The sequence below is a fragment of the Fukomys damarensis genome, unplaced genomic scaffold (assembly GCF_012274545.1).
Source record: "Fukomys damarensis isolate Sample0158 unplaced genomic scaffold, DMR_v1.0_HiC HiC_scaffold_31, whole genome shotgun sequence".
Lineage (NCBI taxonomy): Eukaryota > Metazoa > Chordata > Mammalia > Rodentia > Bathyergidae > Fukomys > Fukomys damarensis.
In genome coordinates, this window is record NW_022900943.1 from 28,424,728 (window position 1) to 28,448,248 (window position 23,521).

At 36.5% G+C, this 23,521-nt stretch overlaps 1 pseudogene; it reads left to right on the forward strand.

The window, feature by feature from the left end:
- The window catches only part of LOC104874445, a 130,087-nt pseudogene that overhangs the window by 22,770 nt on the left and 83,796 nt on the right, over positions 1-23,521 (forward strand).

Here is a 23,521-nt window from a genome sequence, read left to right on the forward strand (position 1 = left end):
AGTAAATAGTCTGTGTGAGGCAGCCCACAATTCTGACCCAACTTGTCAATTCTGCACACCATCCACAGTAGTCAAAGGAAAGTCTTCCCCAGCCACCGAAGCACTGTCTGATTCTCTTATTTGTCTCCTGATTTGATATTTTTCCTGTCCTGTCCAACCCACAGCCGCCGGAGTCCTACCCATATTGCAGGGATTAGTTCAGATCATGTCTTCTGAACAAAGCCATCTCTAATACTTTAGCTAGAAGCAATGCGTCCACACTCAGAATTCTGTCTGCAGGCAGAATCCTCTCCCACAGCTAGTGGAACCTTAGCCTGCGGCACACTTAAGACCGTGTCCTGTCTCCCCTTACTCCAGTGTTAGTAAAATGAAAACAAACTCTCTGAACCTTCTTTTTCTCAAGACTTAAAAAAATCTTCCAATTTTCTTCATATTAAGCACTCAATACATACTTAATGCATTAAAAAACAAAAGATTAGTATTTTTAAACACAAAAGACAGTGGTAGGGAAAGGGACAGAGAGAGTGAGGGGGTCTGGCTGGAGATCAGTGGTTCATTTTAACTCATCTTTTTGCCACTTTCTCTTATTGCCATTGCAGGGAAGGTTGGAGAAGAACATTAAATAGACATCACTTTGGATTCAAATCAGTAACCTAAAAGATGTTCACACACTGAAAAAAAAATTCCAATTTCTGCTGTGTCGAAAAGTTTTTTTGTATTTTATATTTTGTCTATACAATGACATTTCATTTGGTTTGAGAATTATACAAAGAAAGATGAAAGATGAAGATTAGAGAAAAAGATGAAAATCTGGCATATGAGTTTCTGCGTAAGAGGCAATTACTTGTGACAGAAGAAGGCGCTGGGATCTGGCTCAGGGTGCTTCACGTGTGCGAAACCCCGGGTTCAATCCCCAGCACCACGTACATATGTGCACACACATGCACACACAGCCCAAGAATGATAATTTGGAAGAGAAATCTACTGAAATGTGATGCTTGAAAATAAAGTCAAATAAGCCAAGATAAGTCAACAAGAGAGCTCTTTAACCTATCAAAAATAAAATAAAGCCCTGTAGCTGGGGACCTGAAAGCAAGCACCATCATCCCTCTTTCTGCAGGGACTAGGTTCCAAGTCCCCTAGTGGATGCCTGAAACTGCACACAGTACCAAACTGTTTTCATATATACTATTTTCTCTATGATAAAGTTTAACTTCTACATCAGGCACAATATGAGATTGACAACTATAATAAAAAGGAAAAATTATAACAACATACTGTAATAAAAGTTTTGTAAAAGTGCTTATATTCTGTCATATTTTTCAGAGCACAGTTGATAGCATATCACTAAAACTAGGGTAAGTTAAACCACAGGTAAAGGAGAGATGAGAGAAAGAATAAAAAGTTCTAGGGAGGTTTCTTGACTTCGAAATCCAATGACAGCTCAAGAAAACACCACCAAGACAAATTACCTGGGATCTTGGGAATGAGAAAAACAGTAAAATTGTCATAATTGGTAAAGTGCTGTTAATTCAAACCCCAAGGAATACTAAAATGCCATCATTTCACACTAGAGGTCACCCCCGGTATGAAAATATAATTGTATCACTCTTTATTGTCCCCCTGTAGCTGTTACAATATTGGAGAGCAGCTCCTTACTATAAAGAGATTGGATTTTTATGAGACTGACATGCTAAGCAGCTCTCTAGTCAGGTAAAATATTACACTAAGCAGAATTTCCTTTCTTCCTTTAGTAAGAAGCAGATATATTGACTATATGGTACAGGAGACAGTATTCATTACATGTAATCACTGGCCTATTTCTAAGGTATCAACTCTAATCAAAGGCAGGTAGGCACTGTTATTAAGAAGCAATGCATAGTATATGACAGAAACTGATATTAAGTACGATTTTAAAATTAAGAAAAATACTGGCCCATGTCAATAGAAAGCAAGTACATGATATGAAATAGTTACACTAAGTATTTTAATGATCTCATTAACTTTAGAGTTTATTGTGCTAATGGCATTTACATTTTAGAAATTAGAATGCATTTATGTATCATTTTATAGAATGATTTAAGGGCGTCTCCTAAAAGCGATGTTTGCTAAAATCCTTAATAGTGGGAGAATCTTTGTTAAGTACAGAATTCCACTTTAGTTATTTAAACACACTGAAAATGAGGTGCTACTCCTTTCACAAGGCCACATATAAATGTCATATAGATCACTTGTATTTCATCTCTATATGGATTCTTCTTTGAAATCTGTTCCCCCAACCTTCACTACCAACGAAGCCTCTTTGTTGTTGTTCTTGCTGTTGTCGTTGTAAGGATGGCGATAATGATGTTATTGTTCCATACCAATAGTCTTCACTATTTATTAAAAATGGCCAAGTGTGACATTTTTCTTTACAGCCACCATTCCTAGAGACGTCAACAGCCGGGTTGCTTAAACCATGGTAGAACTGAATCCCTCAGATCATTGGCTCCTTTTCCACACATGGCCTTTTCTTGCACCCCATTTTGGTCACCAGATCATAGAGTCTCATTCTTTACCTTTTCATTAAATAAGTGTATGACCTTCAAAACTTCCATTAGCACTCCTTCCCTTTTATATGATGATAGGTGATAATGATAGATAGTAGAGAGATTAAAATAGACACCTGGACATATACATACATAAGCTGATATATATTATTCATTATACTGTACTTTATTATTGTACTATTCTACAGTTCCTTAGCCTCATGTATAAAACTCACTGATACTTCACTTCCTCACGACCCATCATTCATGATCTAAGAATCTCTCGTATTGACTCTCTTCTCCAAACTCTGTTTGCCTCCCATGGTTCACCATGCGAATCATTCACTTGCTATTTTTGCCCCACCTCCACCACGTTCCTTTGGATAAATTCCAACCTCGGGTAAACCAAATTATCTCCTTGTTCTTTGTGTTTCTCCAAAACACTGAATTCTCCTTGGGCAAAAAACACAATGCTAAAAACTAAAATTGATAACCAGAAAAATCAAAGGGTCTTGCAACAATCCAAGAAGGTGTCTACGACACGGTCACTCCTTTACCCACTAAGGTGGAGTTTTCATATCTTCTGTTTTCCTAAACCACCCCTATTCCCTCGATATGTACATACACACTCTCAGACAAAGCTATTGCCTCATCTTTGGCTAAGAAAGTGGAAGCAATTAAAGAAAAGCCGTCTCAGCTTAGCACTGCCAAACCCTATGTCTTCCCGGGATCTGTTCTCATAGCCTCTGACTTTCTCCCCATTAAGACATAATGTACATTCCTCTATATCCCTCCACTTTGTGCTCAAGTTCCTATCTCTTTCCAACTTCTTGTGGTACCCATTCATTTCCTGACTACCCATGCATAGCTAATTTCCCCCTCCCCACCGAATACATGGTCTCCATATTCTTTATCAGGCCCCATTACTACCCATTCCCATCGAATCACAAAACCTCCCTGGAACCTGTGGTCCATCTCCGGCTTCGAGTGTAAATCTCTGCTCCTCTTCATGGCAAATTCTTGAATGGTTTATTTAGTCTTCACTTTGTGTCACACCCATGATCTCCTTAATCTATTGCCTTTCCTATACATCTATTCTTATCAAAGTTACTAGTAAACATAACCAAGTCCATCACATTTAAAACTTGATTTCAAACATATTTATCTTATTGAGATTCTTAACAAGATTAGATACTGTTGCCCCCTAATCTTCCTTTAAATGCAATTTAATTTTTGTGATTTTCATTTTGCCCTTTTACTTTCTTAAACTACTTCTTGGTCTCTTTTTCCACATATCATGCCACCTCCAGTTCACTTACAAAATTTGAGTATCCCAAGGCTCCTACAAGTTCCACTCTCCTCCCTCTGAGTATTTGTTTGGTGAACTTTTCTGTTTCCCCTGATTTTCAACATCTGTGTGGAAGTCTATCAGATTTGCCTCTCCACCACTGACCTCACCACTGAACTCTAAACTGTAATTAATTGCAGTTCTATGTCTAGTAATGTGTCTTATTAACCCTAAAATGCTCAAACAGAGTCTTGATTTCCCTAGTTCTAACATCATCCTGCATCACTGGACTCCCACCCCTGACTCCTCACCAACTACACTGCCACTGGGGCCAAACTTCAGGAATCATTTTTTCTTCCTCTTTTTCTTTCATCCTTCCTCTCTCACATGAAATGCCTTAAAAATTATAGCAGATTCATCCTTTAAATTGACTTTAAATTCATTCCTTTTCATCTCTACTCTTCTAGCCATTTCCAGTTGCAATCACCACTTGAATGATTTTTCTGGTCTCCTGCTTCATTGTTTTGTTTTCACAAAAATGAAAAAAAAATTGAACCATCTTTTTAAAACATAAAACTTACGATACATAATACACTCTCAATACATACACAATTAAAATCCATCATTCACTTCCCTTTGCACTTAGTATAAAATCCAAAGCCTTACCACAACCCAAAAGGATGCAATATGTCTTTTTGAGCCTCAGGACTTACCCTCTCTCCCTAGCTCTTTATGTCTTGGTGCCATTCACTTTGTTTTTTGTTTGTTTGTTTGTTTGTTTGTTTGTTTTTGTTCTCTTCTTCATCTTTCTTTATTTCTTTTCTTTCTCTTGTTCTTGTTGTTGTGGTGGTAGTGGTGGTGGTTCAACCCAGGGCATTCATACTGAACTACATCCCCAAACCTTTTTACTTTTTTTTAATTTTGAAATCGGATCTTGTTAAATTGATAAGACTCTTAATCTTCTTGCCTCAGTCTCGCAGAGTTCTGAGATTACTGGTGTGCACCACACAGCCAGCACAGCTCTCTTCTGAGTCTCCAGACTCATTGCTATGAATTATATGATTGTGTCACCCTAAAATTCATATATTGAAACTTAACCCCCAATATGTAATATTTGCAAATATAGCTTTTGGAACAGAATTAGATCATGAAGATAGAGCCCTCATACAAGGGATTAGCACCCTAAAAAGAAGGCAAACATCAAGACAACATTTATCTTCCTTTCTCTGCTATGGGAAGACACAGCAAGTGTCTGTCTGTAAACCAGGAAGCGGGCCTTCACTAAAATTCCACCATGATAACATCCTCATCTTGGACTTCCTGCCCCAAAACTGGGAGAAATAAATGTTTATTGTCTAATCCTCCCACTCCATAGTATTTTGCTAAAGCAGTCTGAGACAACTGAGACATTCACCAAATTGTCCATGCAGTTGTCAAGGCCTCCATGCTCAATTATGGCCTCTGCACAGCAGACCCTGCTCCCAAATCCTTGCATGCCAGGCTTTAGTCATAGTTCAAACTCCCTCCTGACAGTGGTCCTATCAGTCTCTGTTATTTTGCCCTGCTTTAGTGTCTCCACAGCTTTTATCGCTCTCTGAAACTTTCTTCCCAATTTTTTGTTGCTATTTACTTGCTTTTGTGTTTGTTAGCTCTGTCCAGGCCAAGGACCTCTTACACCTTAATCACCTCTGTGTCACACATCTGACCACTTAAAGCACAGAGGGTGTGAATCGGTAAGCATGGAAGGAGGTGGACATAAGGAAAGAGGGTTTAAAAATGTTCTAATAAAGGTAACAATTCAACTACTTGCAGTTTCCTTAACAACTACATGTTCAAATTTCCCAAACAAATTTTATCTCTACAACTTTATGCATAGCACAGCTTAGCTCAGAGGCATGACTCTGTTAAATAAAACTGATCTGACAAGATCAGACCACTGGGGTTTGGTCATTCACATTCTGGATGGCTGGAAATGATAATGTGCCAAACATCCTTGGGTACTCAGTGAGCCACGCTCCCCACCATCTCCCTGCACACTCCAGGCAATTACCCATCTGGTTTGTCTGGCTGCCCGGTTGTGTTTGAATGAAGTTGCTCAGTTGAAAGTGAATGGTGTGTGTCCAACCTGAAAGGGAGCCTCCAGCATTTGTATCCCAAGTCTACTTTCGTTTGTAGCCAGTCGCTCTAGACAGGCATCAGAATCCTTCCAAGTAACATCAGGACATACAGAGACAAAGGAGGAAGAGGCAAGGCCATGGCAGGAGTTAGACTTTTTGGGTTCTAATCCTCTCTGTGTCTAACACACTGTGTGATTTCATCAAATCCCCATACCACGCTGCACTTCTGTTTGCCCAGCTGCAACAATGGGGTAAATGCTAGGTAATCTCTAGGAAAATTCCTAGAGATTCCAGCTCTAACAGTCCAGACTTGTAAACCACTGAATGATAGGCATTTGCAGAGTTGCAAATTCTCCAGCTCTGCAAGGCAGTCTCCAACTTATGATGAGTGGCAGCATGACTGTCTTTGAAGTGACCCTCATTGTCACCCTTTGACATAGGTGGGCGAAAAGCACCAGTTACCCTACTTCAGTGGAGAAAGGAGAAAGGAAAGCATAAAATGACTGAGTGGCTCACCCTCTGTTTACCAAAAGCAGGTCAGGCAGATACTAGAAATCCTGAGCTCAGGAAGAGGCCACAAGACCCTGCTGACAACATTAGTGCTTTGCTTTGCTTTGCTTTGTGTTTTATTTTGAAATAGATAAAAAACATTTTAGATGGCATTCTCTTTTCTGAGCAGTGTACTGCCCTCAGAGCTAATACCATTGGATAAAAGAAAGAACTCTTTATTTCAACAAACAACCTGTGCAATTTCTGTGTGGCCAGGCAATGCGGTAGATGGGCGGACTTTGGGTGGCAATGAGGAGAGTGAGGACTTTGAAGGGGGAGACATTCATCTTTGTCTTGTAAACAAAAATTTTTCTGGGTATAAACAAAGCACAGAAAGGACCAGATATGTTACATTCACTTTCACTGTAGCTATGCCACTTATTAGCAAGACGTTCACCTCTTTGCATCTTGGTTTTCACATATGTAATATGCACGAAATACCCTCTTTCTTGTCTTCCCTGCTGAGGGAAAGAAAAATAAAGTGCTCCCTACACATACACTGTTCCATCTGCACCCAAAGTGCTCTGCCATTCACATCACTTGCTGCAGAAGGACCAGGTATCCTAAAGCACCTGGCTAATCTAGGGATCCCCTAAAACCTCCAAATCCAACTTTGCTAAGAATTTGTGGTATCATGAGAAAAGAATAACTAATACTGTATCTTCTCCTGTGATAATGAAGTTAACCAAATTGTGCCAGGGTCTACTCCGAGCACAATTAAGAAGGATCTGCTAAAGGCTTATGAACTCCAGGACATAAATGGTACAGACTAAGTCCTGAAACTATTTTATGAACACGTTTGTGTTATAATCAAATGTCTGTGTCATGCCCGGTGGGAAGGCCTTTGCAGAGCACCATGCCCCAGCATGGTTCCAGGAAGCATGTGCACAGCTGCCCCTTCCAAGGAGCACAGCTACACTATCTCTGCCCCCCGTCTCCTCAAGTCAGCAGCTCCTCGGACCAATACCCAGCGAACACCTCCGACATCTGGCAACTCCTTCCCCTTAGAAATCTTTGCTCTCCCTCCTTCCTCTGTGTCGATTCCCTTTTCAGACTCAGCCAGCTTGTACCTGAGTGAATAAAGAGCACAGCTGCTCTCACAAAGCCTGCCTAGGTGATCTCTCTCCCCCTGCACCTTCAATACAGTCTCTATTCCTCCAAATATCCACGTCAGCCTACTTGTCCTGCAGTCTGACCGTGTTCTTCCTCCAGCAGAAGCATCTGTGGAAGCCATAGGAAAAGAATGAGGAGGTGAAAAGTAGGGAAAGGGCCAGGCGTGTGGCACACATCTGAAATCTCAGCACCCAGGAGGCTGAGCAAGTTTGAGGCCAGCCCAGCCTACATAGTGAGTTCAAGGCCAGCCTAAATTACAAAAAATAGTAATAATAATAATAATAATAATAATAATAATAATAATAATAATAAGGAAAGAAAGGCAGGCCAATGAGGTAAACTTCTTGTTTCTGCTTGCTTGCTTCTCAGAGATCTAGACAGTGGCATTTTCTAACATCAGGATCCTTTCTGAACAGTTAAAAATAAGGAATTTAAAGCAAGATGACAGGCAGGAGAAAAATGTACATTAAGGTAGTCTGTGTTCCTCTGATGTGTACCAATCCCTAGCTCTGAGCTGGAGATATGCTTCCTAGACTGTCCCCATCCCCACAGCTTGAGTGGTCATCTGCAGACTGCAAGCTCTTTGACATTCAATTTCCTCACCTCTGTAAAATAAGGAGGGTAGGAATGAATTGTTTTCAAGGTGATTACTATCCTTATGAATCCTGGAACACCATGAATAGTAGCTAAGGAACAGCACCTACACATGCTTCTCAAATTCAGTGTTTAGGGGTCTGGTGGTCCAAGGATTCATTCATATTTTCATAACTTCTGACACCATACAGTCATAATTTTCTTTTAAAAGAATAACAAATCTTATTTCCCCGAGAGAAATAGTATCACACATTGGACATATGTTCTAAAAATCTGTGTCATTAACAAGTTTCCCAGACATTTCAGATAAGAAACTTGCAAAAATTATGTCTCGAGAAACTCTGGTATAAAAATACCTATTCCAAACTATTGGCCAGGAAAGAAAGAGGCAGAGGAAAGTCACTTCTTATAGTTTACTCAGTTTATTTGTGATCTTAGATATATAATAAGACATGCATTTCTGTTAATTTTGTAATAGATATGGAAACCAACAATGAAAATGTCATTATTACCAAATAATGGTGATTTTTACCAAATTAGAGAACATTTGAAAACAGATTCATGAGTCTAATGGCCCGTCTACTAAGTCAGACACGAGGAAGGCCCTGGTACAGGTATATTTTTTCCAGAGCCCCCAAGGTGTGATGCTGACTGCCCAGGGTTGGAAACCAGTTAGAAAGCAAAGCCTCTGCTGCCAAGTCTTAGAGCACTGCAGGTTATTTCCTCCGTGCCCAGCAGAAGTAATCTCTCTCTCATCCCACACATCTGTGCTGATCCTCGTGCCACTCACGCTTGTTTGCTAATGGGGGAAAGGAAAGCTATTTACCTAGTTTGCAAGCCAACGGAGAGCTTAATTAATGTCAGAGCAGATACGATTTCCCTCTGTCTTTGCCCTAGGAACTCACAGGAATGACGAGAAGATTTTTAATTAATGTTTAGAAAGCATTCTAAGACCCATGAATGAGAGGCACTGGATGGGGTAGGGCACCATATGATCTGCTTGTGTTATTAATAGTAGTTGTATTAATAGAAATAATTAAGTTCTCTCAAGAGAATTTTTTTCTTTTTTTTAGAAAATCTGTGACATCAATTGCTGGTGTGTTTTTGTGTCAAAAAAATTTGGAGAAAAAGAAGGAGAAAGAAAAACAATACAAGGGAAATAAAGACACTTTTTTTCCTACTTAATTTTTACCTGTTGGAACTGGTTGAGGTCTTAGAAGTTCCCACATAAGAACTTGATGAAAATTTGTTATCTCCATTTTTCTTAGGAAAGTTTAAACCCTGCTGTGATTTCTGTGCTGCCAGGAAAAGATTCTTGAGGAGCATACACATGAGAGAAAGAATTCAGGGTTAGGGAACAAGTGTTCTGAATTTAGAGCTTCCCCTTTGCTATTACTGACAAATCTGTGAATTGTTAAACCTCAGGTAGGTCACAGGAAGTTTCTTTATTATTAAAACTGGGGTATGCAGGAGAATGTTCCCCTGACTCACAAATTAGTGAAAATAAATGGGAATAAGGAGTGTGGAAATGTGTCATATGGTGTCTATGAGTTGTTATATAGATTTTCTTGATAATAATCGTGATGACAGTGATTTCACCAAGTACTCAAATTGTAAGGTGGTAGAAATGAATCATAGACTTTAACATATATTTTATTTTGTACAGGCATTATGATGAAAAGCCGCTTTAGGAGGTAAAATAGCATCGTCCTTCTAGGCTCATGACTAGAAACAACTGGTCTTGCCCTTTCCTTGCACCCTAGTTCACATTCCCTGTAATAATACGTTTCAATTCTTTAGCTTTCATTTGGATGTTTCTCTCTCTACCATCAAGTAACATGTCTAAGCTGTTATCATCTGGCTTTGTACATATTGTTTATTACCTGTTATGATAGGTAATATATTAACCCTCTTATACTACCACCTTCGTTTCCTCTCTTTTCCACAAATACACTAACATGTACTTTTGCTGAACTAAATATTCACTATTTATGCAATTATGTCTATATAAATATTGTTTATTGTGAACTAGCTAATATACTATGGTTACTTTGCCTTTCTTATGCTATATCTCTTTGATTTTTCCCAGTGTCATTTACTGGGTAACATTTCAAAAATGTGCTTTGACATGTACTCCCCGCTGGTTCTTTCTGTGGGTTCTCACAGAGCTACGATCCTCCTGTTAGTACTACTGTATTTTCCACATTGCCAAATGCATTACATAACAGAGTGCTTCCATCTCTTGTTTTTTTTTTTCTTTTGTCTTAGACTGTCTGAGTAGCTACCAACTCAGATTTCCTTTTGGCCATCTTCAGAACTGTCTTTAACCTTTCTCTTGTGTTGGATTCCTGTGTCATCTGTTGCTGGTTTCTTCTTCATTTACTCATTATTTTAATGTAAATATACTCTACCAGTCCCCTGAGAAAGGCTATCTTGGAGTCTTAAGTGTTTGAATGTTCTGGTGTCTCAAAATGTGTATGATCTACCTCAGTTAAATGATGGCTTTGGGGTAGTTTCCAATTTTGTCCCTTGAAAACTCATGATTCAGTTAAGATTCTTGTAATGTTTCCTTCCACAAATGAATAATATTCCCTGGTATATGTGCTTTAAAGTAACACTCTTGGATGTTAAAATAAGGATGTCTTTAATTATGCACGATACTGCCAAATGGCTCTCTAAAGTAATTTCTAACAATTTGCGCTCATGAGAAGGATAAAAGTGTTCCCATTTTTCATTTCTTATGCAGAGTACTTGAGTCCTTTCAGTATGGAGACTCTTTAGTTCAAAGTATCTGGCAGTATTTTCTTAATGATTATTTCTTTCAATTTTTACTTTCTCTGAAATTTGTAATAGTCTAGACACTAGTCTCTCAGTTTCTTTCCTGAGTTTTTATACTATTCCTTTTTATCATGTAACTTTATAGACCTTCTCCAATGCATCCTTTTAATCAACAAATTTTAAAGTGTATATATTTATGATGCATAACAAGGTTTTGAAATGTGTATACTTGGTGCAATCATTAAATTGAACCAAGTAAAATATACATGCCTCATATGTTCATCATTTTTGTGGTAAGAACACTTCAAATCCACTTTGTTAGTACATTATTATTAATTATAGACATTGTGTTATAGAGCTCTTGAATTTATTCTTTTTCTCTAAATGAAATTTTGTAACTTTTGGCCAAAATATGCTTATCCAACATTTACTTATATATTTTATTATGTTGAAAAATTTCACATTTTCTAAATTCTTCCAAGGCAATTTTTGAACATAAGTGAGCATATTTTCCAAAATTCCATTCTTGTTCTCTAATTTTTTCTTTCTCAAAATTATATGTAGCCACTTTATGGGTGAAACATATTTTCTCTTATTTCTGAGAATGTTATAAGATAGGTTTTTCTACTTTATTTCCTCTGGTGTATCTATTTTTTTCCCCCACTCTTTCTACCCTAATTATTTTATTTCCTTTCTTTGTGTGGAATTTATTCTTAAATATCTAGTGATCTTTTTTGTACTCCTTTATATTTATTTTTTTTTATTGAGTTTATTGGTACATTTAGGGATACAGTACAGTTACATTCATTGTTGGGATCATGTACCTTTACATGGCAAGTCTTGATTCTCATTATGTACTCCTTTATAATTTAAAGTAATACACTCAAAAATAATATAGGAATCTTTGTATACATAGGCTGGGTTTTTAAGAGACTTATACTTCCCATTTCCCAATATCTATTATACGTTTTAGTCCTTATTTTCATGGGAAGAAAATGTTCAAATTAGAAGAGGAACAAGGGAGGAAGGAAGGGAAAAGGAAAGAAGGGGCAAGACAAAAAATAGAGGGATAAAATGGAAACAAAACATTTTTATATAAGGAGAGAAGGAGGGGTTGAAGAGAAGGAAAGGATTGTGGAAAAAAAAGAAGCAAGATATATCATGTATAGGTACAAATTCCCTGTAATGATTGTTGTCATTTTTTATATCTAAAAATATACCAAAAAAGTTTTTCTGAGAGAGAGAGTTCTACTTAAGACTTCCATTTCCACAATTGGAGAAATGCTGTGAACAGTGAACACAAGGATCATTTCTGGCTCTGACTTGTAGTACTGTTGTATACAACCTACAAAATGATTGAAATGTTAGTTTGTACTTTACTCTTTTACAGGACTCCTTGCTAATGACCAAATATATTTTTTAAAGAGTAAAGATATTAGTAAATTATTTTAAAGTTTCTCCTAAATGCTAACAAATTCTTAAAATGTTTAACTTCTTTTTCTCTCAATATAATGTCAATCCAGACTGAAAGCAGGAGTAATGAGCTTCCTCACTTTAGCACAAAGTGAGCACTCATATGGTGTTTTGGGTTTCTTCTGTAGTTTTGAACATAAAAGCACAAGTAGAAACCAAGTCGTTCCTCAGATCATGCCACTCTGCATTTGGTGAAGCTGTCTTCTAACTCATAGTAATAAATTTGGTTTTACCAAAAGTGACTCAACATTGATGTTGCTGGAGTGTTTGTTTTTATTTTGTTTTGTTTTGTTTTGGAGTTCAATGTAGGTCCTTTGTAATGAGTTACATCACAGGCCTTTTCGTAAAAAAAAATTTTTTTTGTTTGGAAAAACAAACTAATTCATCATCTTACCCATACTGGCCTTAAACTTAGGTCCTTCCTGTCTCAGCCTCCCAGATCACTGAGATTAAAAGCATACACAGGTACCCTGCTAATACTACTGTGGTTTATATTGCAACTATAAATAGGCTTATTGCAAAATGCATTCCCTCTTCTCAATACTATTTGTATGCTTCCAAATGTTTCTTGTCTTCTATGTTCAAACAGGGGGATGGGTCACCTCACAAGGAAAACATAAAACATGACTTAATTCTGCAAATTCTTCTGGATCTTATCTATCCTTCCAATTTCTAATCACTACCAACTGACTATAAAATTGTTTACTTCTACCTCTAACTCCTTGCCATCTGATTCCTTCATCACTCTAGCAACCACACCTTTGGAGTCATAATATTTTCATATTTTCCCCCACTTACCCATGCTTCTTCATCAATTCTCAGACCCTGCTTGCCACATTAAACTCCTATTTGGATGCTTTGCCTTGCCCATGTCCTGCTGAGGATGCCCACTCTCCTCACTACCTGTCCAACACAGGCCGGCTGTTGAAGGTGCAGGTGAATTTCTCACTCTAATAGATGCCTCCCCTAACAACATTTTTATTTCTTACTTTGTCTTCCATTAATGTGGTTCTTCCTTATACAGCCATAGATTATATTAGCATGTGGTTTTCTCCCCGAGACAGACTAGAAATTTCTTGAAGGCAAAGGATTTTTTCCTATTAAGTTCATTTTTTAAACTTTATATTAAATTTATTTTGAAACAAATTAATTTAAAATGTATCTAACAGTCTAAAATTAATTCACTATCTTCAAAGTTATTTATTTGGCCTTTATAGAAAATATGAAAATTAAATCAGCCAAATGCATTTTTTAATTTTGCAAAATATTCACTTTATAAGATTTATCCTCCAGATATGTAGTTCCAGAGTATTTATAATTATTTAATTTTAAATAGACAAAGATTTATTCCACTGTGCAAACTTACTAGCTATTTCTGAAGTTTGTAGAGAAAAGGGTCCTTATAAAATTTAGAAAGAAGACCAAACACTGCAGGATAAAAAAATCAATATTTAAAAAAACAATAGCTTTTTCTGTACAATAATAAGGAACCAGCTAAAAAAGAAATCAAGAAAGCAATTCCTTTCATAATACCTTCAAAAGAATAAAATACCTAGAAGTCCACCTAACCAAGAAGGTAAAAGAGCTCTACAATGAAAATTATAGAACACAGAAGAGAAGAATTAAAGAAGACACTGGGAGATGGAAAGATTCCCCATGTTCATGAAGCAGAAGAATTGATATTGTCTAAATTGCATATTACCAAAGCAATCTGCAGATTCTATGCCATCCCCATTAAAATTCCAATCACATTCTTGCCCAAAACTAGAAAAAAGAATCCTAAAATTCATATTGGAACCCTAAAGATCCACAGCAATCCTAACTAAAAAGAGCAATGCTAGAGGCATCAAATAGCCTACATCAAATTATATTACAAAGCTGTACTAAAAACAACCAAATGATATGGTACAAAAATAGACCAAGGGCATAGAATAGGGAACACAAAAAGAAACTCCTACAACTACAATCAGTGAACCTTGACAAAGGAGCCAAAACCATGTCATAGAAAAGGACTCCTCTTTAAGAAATGATACTGAGAAAACTTAATGCGCATATGTAGAAGACTGAAAGTAGATCCCTATTTCCCTGTATAAAAGTCAATGCAAACGAGATTAAAGACCAAGGTACAAGGCATGAAAGTCTAAAACTGCTAGAATAAAATAGAGGGAGAACACTTGAAGCCATAAGCACAGCAAAGAGTTTTAAATAACCTTGCAATAACACAGAGAATAGTGCAATTATCAGCAAATATGACAATGTCAAATTAAAACATTTCTGCACAGCTGGGGAAATAACAAAGTAAAGTTAGCCACATAATGGGACAAAATCTTTGCCAGCTGCTCTTTTGATAGAGGATTAATATCTAGAATATATAAGGAACCCAAAAAGCTTACTACCAAAATATCAAATATCCCAATCAATAAGTGAACAAATAACAAACTCTTATTTTTGAAAAAGAATTACAAGTGACCAATAAATATATGAAAATTCTCAATGTCCTTAACCATTAGGGAAATAAAAATCAAAACTATGTTGAGATTTCATCACACTCTAGTCAGAATGGCTGGCATCAAGAATAAAAATGTACTAAATGGTGGCAAGTGAGAAGTGAACACTTTTATATGTCTTGTAGGAATACAAATTGGTACAGACACTATGGAAATCATTATGGAGATTCATCAAAAAATCAAAAGTAGAACTTCCAGAGATCCAGATATACCACTTCAGGATACACCCAAAGGAATTAAAGTCAGCATTCTATAGGTATACCTACACTCCTTATGTTTATTGCAAACGATTCACAATAGCCAAAATATGGAACAAGCCTAGATACACATCAGCAGATAAGTGGATAAAGAAAGTGTGGTATATATACAAAATGGAATGTTGTTCAACATAAAGAAGAAAAATATGTCATTTGCAGGAAAATGGGTGAAACTGAAGATCATCATGTTAAGCAAAATGAGCAAGACACTGAAAGACAAGTGTCATTTTTTTCTCTAATATTTACAATCTAAAAATGAAGGTAGGAGACCATTATCAGGGCTAGGGATTTATTTCAGTGGTTCTGCCACCTGCCTCACAAGCATAACAGCCTGATTTCAATCCCTGCTACAAAAAAAAAGTGTGAGATAGAGACAAGGGTAATAGGGGATGGGGTAAAAGAGTTATTAATTATGTCACTAAGATCATGTTGGTTGACATGAGCTCATTGAGGTGAAAAGGTTGCAAATTTTTATTTTCAAATATGCATACATGTGCATATGTAGAAATATACACAAATCATCTAGAATGGTGTTCCCCTAACTCTTTTAATCTGCCTCTGGAAATAAGATGCAGGGAACAATTTTGCTTTTAAGTGTTTCTCTTTTTTTCCTTATGGTAGTATAAAATGTTTCTAAATGGAAGAAATTAAGAATTGTTGGGATGTGGATTTAGCTCAGTGTCAGTGCACCTGCCTTGAAAGCTCAAGATCCTAAGTTTGATCCCCAGTACCAAAAAGAATTGTTACAAATAACATAAATGTTAATTAGCTTGATGTGTTAATTATCATTTCACAATACATATGTGTCTCAACCCATGATGGTGTCCACCCTAAATACGTTGATTTTGTCAAATATACTCAACAAAAAAATACAAAACATTGTATAATATGTACGAATTGAAAATAGAAAATACATTTTCTTCAAAAGACTATCACATAGAAAATTCACTAATTTGTGAAGTTTTTGAGCAAAATGTCCCTAAGTAACAAACTGGTAGTAGCAGATTTCTAATTTATCATAGAGTAAATTAGAAAATAGTTTTAGACAAATTAAAATGAAAATATAATATGTCAAAAGTCATAGAGTAACTAAGGTAATGCTTTAAGGAAAACTTATAGTGTTTAATGTTTTTTAAAGATTAGAAAAAGAATAACTATTTGGAAATGAGTCAAACATAAAATATAAAGCAATATTAGAAACACTTAATCTGCTGGAGGATAAAATAGGTTAAACTCTTGAAAATATAAGCATAGGCAAAGACTATTTACAAAACACCAGTGACACAGGAAATATCAAAGAATGAGCAAATGTGATTTCACCTCATTAAAAAGCTTTTGCACAGCAAAGGAAAACACAAAGGAAATAGAGATACCACAGTATGGAACAAAAGCTTTGCTACCTGTTCTTCACACAAATGACTAAAATTAAGAATATATTTTAAAACTCAAAAATATTAGATCCCTCCAAATTTAAAGACTGAACCCAAAAATGGGCATCTGAAATGAATAGGCATTTCTTAGATGAAGAAGTATAAACAGCAAATAGATAGATGAAAAAATGTTCAACATCAATGGTCATTCAAGAAATGAAAATTAAAACAACACTGAGATTCCATTTCACTCCACAAAGAATGGCTATCATCAAGAAATCAACAAATAGGCAGATCCCAGGGAGCAGTGGTGTGGTCCACAGCAGCATAGATGCAGGCAGATCCCAGCCAAGACTCTACTCCAACCCTAGAGGTTTGGGCACAGAGACCCAAGCCAGAGGCCTGCCCAGAAAAGAGCTGCACACATGCATAAGCTTCAGCCGGAGGCTAGAGAGCAGCAGAGTGGACCAGAGCTGTGCAACTGCAGGCAAACCCCAGCCAAGGCCCAGAAATGACCCTAGTGGCTTAGGCACACAGGCCACAACCAAGGGCCTACCTGGAGAAAAAGCTGTGCAGGCCCAAAAGCAACATCCAGGATCTTGCCCTTGGCATTATTGATAAATGTGTGGAGACCCTAGCCAGAAGTGTGCTCAGACAACAGGTTGCATCTCTTGAAATTAAAAGACACATAAATAAGCCTCAAAACCAGACTTCCAGATCACCTAAGGCAACCCCAAAGGGAAACAGGATGGAACAATTTGATAATCAATCACTTGGACTCCCTGAACTGGTAACAAAAGAGGACATGGAAAAAATGAAATGCAGATGACATAAAAAATCTTCACAGAAGTAATGGCAGAAAATTTCCCAAGTAGGGGAAACCAACTTCACATTCAGATAAGTGAGGCATATAGGAGACCAACTAGCCATGACCAAAAAACTCTACACCTAGGCATATAATAATTAAGATTGCAGAAACCCAATAGAAGATCAAAATTCTACAAACTGTTAGAGAAAAGAAATAAATCACATACAAAGGAAAGCCTATTAGACTTACAGCGGACTTCACAACACAAAATCTAAAGGCAAGAAGAGATTGGAATGCTGTATTTCAAGCCCTAAATGAAAACAGCCTCCAACCCATACTGATGTATCCTGCAAAACTAACTTTAAAAATTGATGGAGAAATAAGATACATTCATGACAAAGATCACATTAGAAACTTCACGAATACCAAACCAGCACTAAAAAAAAAAAAAAAAAATTAAACAATATCCCAGGAAAAGACAATAATGATAACAACCCCAAGAAGTTCAGCACAATGAATTCATCAGACACAACAAGAAATTAAATGCAAAGGGATAGAATCCAACAAAAAGAAAAAGGATAAGGATAAGTCAATACATATCATTTATAACCATCCATGTTAATGGTCTCAATTCACCAACCAAAAGAAATAGACCAGCAAAATGAGTCAAGAAGCAAGATCCAGTAATATGCTACAAGCAGGAAACACATAATTTTAAAAAAGAACTCATAGACTGACAGTTAAAGATAAAAAAGCAATACTCCATGTGACAGGAACCCCCAACAAAAGGAGGAGTAGCTATCCTCTTTGCAAACCAAGTGGATTTCAAACTAACACTGATTAAGAGAGACAAAGAACTCTACATCTTTGTAAAGGCAACAATCAAAGAAGAAGAGATGAGAATCATAAATACATATGCATCAAATGCAAGTACACCCAACTATATAAAACAAATACTAACATACATGAAAAATCAAATAATCACTAATACAATAGTAGTGGGAGGCCTCAACACCTCACAGTCACAAATGGAACAACTAGACAAAAAATAAACAACAAAATACTAGAATGCAAACAAATTATTGAACAAATGAACTTAACAGATCTACACAGAGTGCTCCAACCCACAAAATCAGAATACACATTATTTTCAACTGTACATAGATCGTTCTCCAATTATATATATATATCAGACCATAATGTAATGAAATTGGAGATCAGTAGCAAAAGAAACTAAGAATTTCATAAACACATGGAAATTGAACAAAACATTTCTGAATAACCAATGGGTCATAGAGGAAAGTAAAGAAGAAATCAGACAGTTGCTACAATTAAATGACAATGACAATACCACATAGGGGAGGGCCAGGGATTTAGCTCAGCAGTTCGGTGGCCTGCCCTGCAAGCACAAGGATGCTAGTTCAATCCCCTGTACAAAAAAAAAAAAAAAAAAAAAAAAAAAAAACATAGAGGAATCTATGGGACACAATGAAATCAGTCTAACCAGGGAAATTCATAGCAAAGAAGCGGCCAAAATGCCCATAAAGTGGAGACTGGATAAAGAAAATGTGTTTTTTAAATAAAACTGATAACTATTCAGCCACAAAGAAAGAGAAATTAGAGACATTTATAGCTAAATGGATGCACATTGAGGTGATACTCAAGTGAAATAAATAGGACACACGTGTAAATACCAAATAGTCTCCCTACTGTGAGAAACTAAAAGTGTAAATAAAGACTAAAAGGTATAATAGATAATGTGAAATAGGAAGAAAAGGGACAAAAGGGAGGGAGAAATGAGTGGTGTAGGGGAAATGAAAGAAGGAAATGGAATTAATATGAGAAAATGAAAAAATGGAAGCAAAGTCTTTATAAACAGGGAGGGATGGGGGTTGAAGGGAGGGGAGGGGAATGAGGAAAAAATAAGAACAAAGGTCAATTATATAACTGCAAATTTCCAATGATGAATGCCCTCACATTGTTTACCTAAACATGTAACAGTAAAATTAAAAAAAGAAAAGAAAAACAATAACAAATGTAGGTGAGGCTGTGGGGAAAAAAAAAGCTTCTCCCTTGTTATGGGTGTGTAAATTGTTACAACCACTATGGAAATCAGTAGAGAGAGTCCTCAATAAAACTAAAAGTAGAGGTCTGATTTGACCCAGCTCTTTCTCTTCTTATTGTTTTCCCAAAAGCATTAAAAGCATCACGACACAGGGATATATGCACACCCATTTTATAGTAGCACAATTTGTAATAATCAAGTCTTGGAAACAGCCTAGCTGCCCAATTTTGGATGAATTGATAAAGAAAGTAGGTTTTGAATGGATAAAGAAAGCATTTTTTTTATGTGCAACGGAATACTACTCTTCCATGAAGGATAAACTTGAGACATTTTTAGTTAAATGTATGCACTTTGAAGTCATAATTTGAAGTGAGATAAATCAGACACATATCTTTAAATATCACGTTGTTTCTCCTTTGTGAGAAGCCAGAAAGCTAAATAAGTGCCAAGGTGGTGGAAAGATTTTGAGAAGTAGGAAGAAAATGTTTAAATGTTAAGGGATACAAGGGAGGGAGGAAGAGGAAGGAAAGGAAGGGCAAAGGAAAACAGAATATGGAAGGAAAAAGGGCAAGCAAAGTTTCAGTAAATGAGGAGGGGAGGAGAGGTTGAGGTTGAGGTGGGGAATGGGGGAAAAACAATAAGGATACAGGTACTAATTTCCTCTTCATGAATGTGATCAATATGTATGATAAGTATGTGCTAATAAAAATAAAGTTTAAAGATTGGTATATATTTCTATCTAAGAGAGAGAGAAAGATAATAGAACCTGCAAACCAAAATTTATTTTCTGTATATAAACAAATACTTAGGCCAATTGACAGAAAATTAGAAGACTCAAATTATTAAAATGACAAATAAAATGTCACTTTATGGAAATCAAAATGGCTTCAATGAATTAGATAACCTAAATGAAATGAAATATTTCTCCAAAAAAGATGCAAACCATTCAAAATGACTCATGAAGTAATAGAAAATCTGAGTAAACCTACAACAAGAAAAAGAATGGATTATTAATTAAAAACCCAAATCTTCCCATGAAGAGAAGCCCAGGACTAGATAGTTTCACTTATAAAATCTAACACATATTTAAAGAGTTAACACCAATCCATTGTAAACATTTAAAAAATGAAAGAAGAGAGATCTTGGATTATAATTCAAGTATGTCTGCTCAAAGCTTTTTTCCAGTACAGTATGGGACTGGAAATGGGGTGTGGTATAAGAGCTTAACCCTAACATGTGAACGTGAGCAGACTGGTAAGAAGTGAAGCCACGTGGAGCTAGGCTGCTACCCCAATCTAACTCCCCCGGGCCTCCAAGCAGCTCAAGTAGACTCCTGCATCACTTTTACTCACCTCCCTTTGCCTCTGCCCTCCTGGCTGTGCCAGTACCTGGATCCATAACACAGAGGCAAAGGGGGTCATAAAAGCCATAGTCCTGAGCTCCAGAAGGTAAAGCAGACGTGAGCAACAGAAAGAGGGAAAGCCTCCATCAAAATTAAAGCCCACTGAAAAAGTGAAGAGAATCTCTGCAATAAAGACACACTGGACCACCCTACACTAAACTGGTAAGTTGGAGTAGTCAACACCTCCCATTAGAACCTGGACTATCTTCAGGTAAAGGACAGCTAGAACCTGCAGAAGAACCTTGCAGAGTTCAACCTGCAGGGGGTGAAGGAGCTCAACTTTGGTCTGTAGCCAGAAATCAACGTGAATCTCAGGGGTCTGCTATTGGCTTACTGAGACTGATAGATTTAGATCTGCAAACTGCTGCCCACATTGTCTCCATCCTCAAGGTTAAAGTGGCTATATTGAAGAGTTTATTCACTATAAACAAATTTCGGGCTGGTCCTTGATTTTGATTTAATTCACATCATTAAAAGTGATTGATTGATAACTACCAAATTGTCATATTTTTAAACTATGCTTGATGCTATTGTGTTGCTGATTGTATCACTTGGGCTAAGATGTTGTGATTGATCTAATAGTTGTCCTTCCTACTATAATGAAAATGGGATTGCCTCAGAGTTACTAGAGACTCAAAACCTAAAGACCAGCTATATCAGGAAGATTGAAGTATCAACCCAGGAATTAAACCAAGGGCAGTACCAACAACAAAAATAGAAATGAAAAGACATTTAAGCAAGGGACAAACACAGACTTCCAGCTCACAAAAGGAAATTCTGGGGAAACAAGGTGAAAAATTCTGATAATCAACCATCTTGACAACCTGAAGTAATAGAACAGGAAGAAACAAAACAGATGAATGTATCTCTAGAAAAATTCAAAACAGAAATAAATTCCCAGATAACTAGAGGTGTTCAAAAAAATTAAAGACATGATTACACACTAGAACAGAAACACATTAAAAAACAGATAAATTTAGAACCATGATAGAATACCTGGCATGTGAAAGAAATAGAAACCATGAATGCCAAACATAGAAAAGAAACAGAACCCATGAAACAGATTCAAATAGATATCCAGAGGATTAAACACTCTTCTGAAAGTATACACAGCAGACTGAGTCAATCCAAAAACAAAATATCAGACATAGGAGACAGGATGGTGGTGAGGGACCATGAAAAGACAGATCTCCAAAATAGTAAGGGACCAAGAGACATCAATCCAAAGCTCCTAAATGATGAAAAGAAAAATAATATAAGACTGATCAAAGTCAATGAAAAAGCAGGAGAAAGTATAAATGACACTTAAAAACCGTCCACAGAATTAGTGGCAGAAGACTTCCCAAACAGAGCAAAAGAATTTGCCATACACATAAGTGAGGTATATGGATTCCAACTAGCTGTGATTAAAAAAAATCTATATCTAGACATATAATAATCAATATCCCAGAAACCCAACAGAAGAACAAGTATCACAAGCAGTTATAGAAGAGAAACAAATTACATGAAAAGGAAAGTCCATCAGAATCATAGCAGACTTCTCAGCACAAACTCTCAAGTCATGAGCCTAGAGTGCGGTATTTCAAGCCCTAAAAGAAAACAACCTCCAACTTAGACTGCTGCACACTGCAAAACTATCTTTCAAAATTGATGGGGAAATAAGATACTTCCATGACAAAGAACACCTGAGAAAATTCATGACCACCAAAGAAGCCCTCAAAACAATTCTAAACACTATCCTAGAAAAAGACAATGAAGGTCACAACTCCATGAGGCCCAACAAAGTAAATCCATTAGACAAGGCAAGAAATTAAAAGGGGAGGATTAAAAAGCACCAACAGGAAAATAGCATAACAAAGATAAGTCAATTCATATCAGTTAAAACCATCAAATGTCAAGGGCCTCAATTCACCAATCAAAAGATAAAGAATGGCTTAATGGATTAAAAAGCAAAATACAGCAATATGCTATATACAAGTAATGCACCTTGTTCAAAAAGAAACTCATAGACTGAAAGCAAAAGGATGGAAAATAGTCCTCCATACAACAGCAACACAGCAAAAAAGCTTGAGTAGCTACCTTATTTGCAAACAAAGCAAATTTCAGATCAAACTAATTAAGAGACAAAGAAGTTCACTACATCCTTGTAAAGGAAATAATCCAAAAGATGATGACAATCATAAATACATATGCACCAAATACTAATGCCCCAACTATACAAAATAAATATTAAGGGACATGAAAAATGAAATAAGCACTAATATAATTGTAGTGGTGGACCTCAATACCCCACTGTCACAAACACAAAGATCATCTAAACAAAAAAGTCAACAATGAAATACTAGGACTGAAACAAGATTTTGAACAAATGGACTTAATAGATGTATGCAGAGTGTAGCACCCCACAAATCAGAATATACATTCTTTTCAGCTGCAAAAGGGTCATTCTCCAAAATAGACCACATGCTAGCTCATAGAACATGTTTAAATAAATACAAAGGAATTGAAGTTATCCAATATATATTATCAGACCATAGTGTGATTAAACTGGAGTTTAATAGCATAAGAAACAGCAAGAATTTCAGAAACACATCAAAGTGAATAACACTCTCCTGAACAACCAATGGGTCACAGAGGAAATTAGAGAAGAAATTAGACAGATTTTACAAATA